The sequence below is a fragment of the Pan troglodytes genome, chromosome 9 (genome assembly GCF_028858775.2).
Source record: "Pan troglodytes isolate AG18354 chromosome 9, NHGRI_mPanTro3-v2.0_pri, whole genome shotgun sequence".
NCBI classification, from domain to species: Eukaryota; Metazoa; Chordata; class Mammalia; order Primates; family Hominidae; genus Pan; species Pan troglodytes.
This window is the reverse complement of record NC_072407.2, coordinates 97,019,780-97,024,813: the sequence shown is the minus strand read 5'-3', so window position 1 is coordinate 97,024,813 and position 5,034 is coordinate 97,019,780. Positions and strand designations below refer to the sequence as shown.

At 40.0% G+C, this 5,034-nt stretch overlaps 1 pseudogene; it reads right to left on the bottom strand.

Moving 5' to 3' along the window:
- Window positions 1-3,565: 3,565 nt before the first annotated feature.
- On the bottom strand, window positions 3,566-4,704 carry LOC100611950 (hsc70-interacting protein-like; annotated as a pseudogene).
- Between the last annotated feature and the right edge of the window lie 330 nt (window positions 4,705-5,034).

Genomic DNA, 5,034 nt, shown 5'->3' with positions numbered 1-5,034 from the left:
CTTCCCCGATAACTCATTTAGTCTTCAAACCAGTTCACAAGGTAGAATATATTATTATCGCCATTTTACAAATGTGGAGACTGAGGCACAGAGAGTTTAAGAAACTTACCCAATTTGCACAGGAAGCAGCCAAGCCAGGACTCTAGCTTAGGCAGATGGGGTCTGGTGTCTACTTATACTGCCTCAAGTAGGTGTTCAGCCAATATGTGGTGACAAATTGGTTGACTGAATAAGTAAATCTGTCAAGTGAGGCCTCAGGACAAGCTCCAGACTCTGCACAGAGCCATGGACAAACACACTGCAGGAAAAGCCCCCAGGTGAAGAGTTAGCCGCCCCAAGATGTATATTTTTGAATTGTGAAAAATAAGACACCTATAATTCATAGGCTCCAATACCCATACCCAGTACGGTACAGCATTTACCAAGATTATATAACCAGCCCAAGCACAAATATCCAAGTCTTAGTGAGCACTAACCCAGCTGTGCCCCAATTTAGCCCCAAACTTATCTCTTCCAAAGCTTCATTCATGCTCAGATTCAGGAGACACTCCCCAATATTCATCTCTAAGTTTTAAAGGAAACAAAAAGAAAGCCCACCTGGCTTGCTACACATTTATGTGTTTGGGGACTTTCTCTCCACATGTAACACATGTAAATGACAGGCATCTGTTATTCACTATGTGCAAAGGGAGGCACTCTAGAGGTAAAGACTTGAGTTATCAACCCAGTGCTACCATTTACCAGCAGTGGAATTTATTTTCTGAGCCTCAGCCTACTTGGCTGTCACATTGGTGATAGTAGGATCAACCTCATAAAGTCTTGGGAGGACTAAATACACGTGAAAGTGATGAAACACGTTTGTTCAGAATTGTTCTGAAAGGGGCACTGTTTACATTGTCTGCTGTCTATCTTGGCCCTGGGATGGCAACTCTAGCTGTTTGTTGATTTTTATAGTTGTTGGTCCATCCTGTCTGTAAATTTTCCTGAATAATGTCTAAAAGGGCTCTTTTAATTCAGGATATTATGAGAAATGCAAAAGGATTAATTGGGCAGAGAAAAAACACATATTAAGAAATCAATTTCAGTTGGTTTTTTAAGTCTGAGGTGGCAATCTGCATGGTGGTGTAGAGCATAAGCCTGGGAGGCACTGAGGTCTGGGCTGAGTGTCAGCTCTGCAATTGTACCTCCTTGGGCCAGTTATTTACCTACTTAAGTCACAGTTTCCTGTTCTCTAAAATGGAAATAATAATAATAAATACTTTCGTAGGGTTTTTGTGAATATTAAATATGATGGTGTTTCCATAGTGCTTAGCTGATTCAACATTAGCTATCGTTATTGAAACATACAACCATCTACATACAGTGAACAAGCATACCTAGTACGAAGCCTTAGAAATAAGGCTCCCGTGTAATTGGTTATGCAAGTGGCTAGGGTTGTGCATGTCCAGGTTGGAACTCTTGCCTCTCAATATCCCATTTCTGGGTCACCCTCTCCAGGCCAGATCCCATTTTGGTACATATCAGTCTACAGCACAGAGGACTTCTTTGAGTCATGGTAGATCTGCTACTACAGATAGTTTCAGTCTCTGGATTGCTCAAAGACTTCTTGTCTTAGCCATGATGATGCTTTCAACTGCAAAAAATTCAATTGCTCTGGCTAGTTCAGTTTCTGTTTGCAATTGCACAGAGAACATCATGCATTGAAAGAGAATGTTGGAGATGTCTTTAGTGTTTTGCCCAGAGAACGCCTGGATTAAAAGAGGTGCTTCATGAGTATTTACTGAATGAATGAATGAATAATGTTATTGAAAAATGCCTCCTACAAAATGCTTACAAATAACCCCACCACAAGTGTTGGCTGCAGCCACAGTGGAAGAAGTCCAGACTTCTGGGCGCTGCCCCATTTCTCAGGAGCCTTTTTCTTTGCTGGACATTGAATGTTCTCCTTAAATGCAGCAACTGCAGCTAAAAAATTGTGTCCTTTCAATAAAATGTGAATAATTTTTTAGTTTAATCGTTCGAATTTTTTTAGTTTAATCATTTCATTTTCATGCCATGGGGATTTCAAATGTAGTTTGAAAACTGGGAAGATCTATAATATAAAAGCATAGTACTATTGTTATATGTGAGTTAAGCTAGGAAAAGTTTAAAGCAAAAAGAGCCTGGAATTACTCTCTAGTGCTAATTTTCAGTAGCTATAACTATTTTTTTAACTTATCATTTTCTTTATCATTGGAGGGGAGAGAAAGAAAGCAAGCAGAGGTGGGGTATGGTTACACTATTTAAGGAAGAGCTGAATACAAAGACAATGAGTCTTCCACAGTCTCAACAGTGGAACTCCACAATGAATAACTGTGGATTACCTCATTTATAATTTACATTGGATAAAAAAAAATTGGTTCCCCTCTGTGTATATCAATTTAATTCAAACCTTATTACCTTCAAAATACAAAGATGAATACCATAAGATAAACTCTAATTGCAATAGGTATTTTCTAAGTAGAAGACCAAACACCAAAGGGAATCCCTCTTTCCAATGTCTTTTGATATGACAAGATTTTGCCAGAGTGGAAGTTTAACACTTAAGTAAGCATTCTCATGGCCAAGTAAGAAACTACAGTTGTTGTGGGTACTACCCTACAATTACCATACGTATTACATAATAAAATCAGCATTAAATATACTTGTATAATTATGATAGCAGTGATGATGCTGGTGGAAAAAGCCTGTCTTTAGCCCAAGAAAAGTAAGGGAGGAAAAATGTAACAAGCAGAAAGTAAACACAGAGATGGGCATTTTTTGACTAGGAAAGAGAATTTTAAGCATAGAAGTATAAAAAGAAAAGTACTCCCTTATTTCCCCTATGTGGAGATAATATGAAACATTTATTAGATATACTGGACAAGAACAGAACTAAGTACTCCAACTCTACTGCAGCATTACAGAAAAATCATCCCTTCACCACAATGTAAGATTTAAGGGCAACCTGCCCAAGGATGCATATTATATAAAACACAGCAAGATTGCTGCTGCCCTGCCAAGTATTTCCCGTCCCTACCCAGGTCTTACTGAAATACTGGTGGTCCCATTTAGTTTTATTGAAATAAATCTTTAAAGAAAAAGATAAAGCATTTAAAAAGACAAGTCAAAATGCTTCAGGAACCACATATCCAACACAAACTTTATCCTCAAATGAGTTATATTTGCCTCGCAGTAATAAACTTTTTTCACTCAAATTAGAGCAATAATCTTCCATACATAAATATCTTCCCTGCCCAATAATTCAAATAAAAAAATCCAAAATGATTAGTAAAGAAAAATATAAGAATTAACAGACCCTTTAAATTTGTTTAAAATATTTTTAAGGTTTAGAAAGTGTTTAAAGTTTGTAATTCCTAGTAGGGAAACATTATCTGAATGAATACCCTAATGGCAAACCACTGTAAAATGCTTCAGCTGCATTAGGGGGAGAGGGGTAGGGATTATCTTCAAAGCACCCCAGCTCTCTTGATGAGAAGGTTAGAGGTACACTGGTTTGTATTATTGCGACGTCCATAAGGTGATCTAGGTTGCTTTTCCTTCAGCAAGGGCTTTATTTATCAGAAGGGCATTAGGCTTGACCTCCAAATTTGGCTGACAATTTACTGGTAAGATTCATAACCTTTGGGTTGCTCTGGTATTTTGACATATTTGCTGGGTTCTGAGCCACATCCTAGAAGGCCTTCATAACTTCTGGACCCTACATGGCTGCAAGAACCTCTGGATCACTAAGAATTTTATTGAGTCCAGGCATTTCAGCCATTCCAGGTATGCCCCCTCCCATTCCAGGCATTCTTCCAGGAAAATTACCAGGCATTCCCCCAGGAAAGTCACCTGGAAAAGACCCATACTGAGCTCCTGACTGTCTCTGGCTTATTCCTTGCTCTGGGCTCTCTCATGCTCTTCCCCAGCCTTCTTAACTCGTTCTATTCTTTCTTTGATCTCTCAGTCTTCATGTTTTTGCTCATACTTTCTCCGATGTTCTGCAATTTTCTGTGCCCTAGGTTGAACTTCTTTCAGCATTGCACTAGCATCTTCATCCTAATCCAATCTACAGGCAAGGGCAAGATCATGGGCTGCTTCTTCCCAGTGGCCTAGAAGTCTGTGTGCTTTCCCTCGCCATTTGCAAGGCTGAGCTGAATCAGGATTTATTTCAATGGCTCTGTCACAGTCTCAGATGGCAGCATTTGGCTTCTGTAATTTGACAAAGACACTGGCCCTCTCGGCATACAAAATGGCCAAGTGAAGATTCAGCTTGATGGCATCTGTGAATAAATCAATGGCTTTCTGCAGTTCACCATCATTTAGGGCTTCAACAGCAGCCAGTTTCTTATCATTTGCCTGATCCATCATCTCGTCTGTTATCTCTGCATTTTCATCTGCCATTTCTTGAGGGGCATCAGTGTCTGGTTCAATCACACCTTAATTATTAATTTCTAGATCACTTTCCTCACTTGATGTTTTGTATGCCTTTAAGTCTTCCTCCACCTTCTTGCTTTCAGGTTTTTCTTCCTTGGTATTTTCTTCTGATTTAGCTTTCTGAGTAGCAGGTGGTACTTTACCCCCCATGCTCTCCACCCACTCCCTCAGGAAGTGCATTTCCTCAGTGTGCAGAACGCTCGGATCCTACTTACACATTTTTACAAAGGCCTGAAGCTCGTTCATGGTGGGGAGGTGGTGGGTGAAGCTGAGGGGCTGCGGCCCGGTTCCAGGCCCAGGCGCTGGCTCGGTGTGACTGCGCAGAAGTGGGCGGCTAGCTGTAACTATTTTTAAAGGGGTTTATTGTAGCAAAATTGTGTTTGAGAGATACAAAGAAAGAGAAGCACAAGTCTTCTTTTGACTGATTCACTAAACAGTAGTTTGATTGCTGGGGATCTCTTACTACTGCAGGCAACAGACATCAGTTAAGTAAGTGGCTGAAGCACATCAGTACAGTCATGCCCTGCATGATGACATTTTGTTCAAGGACTAATTACACATACAAAGGTGGTCCCA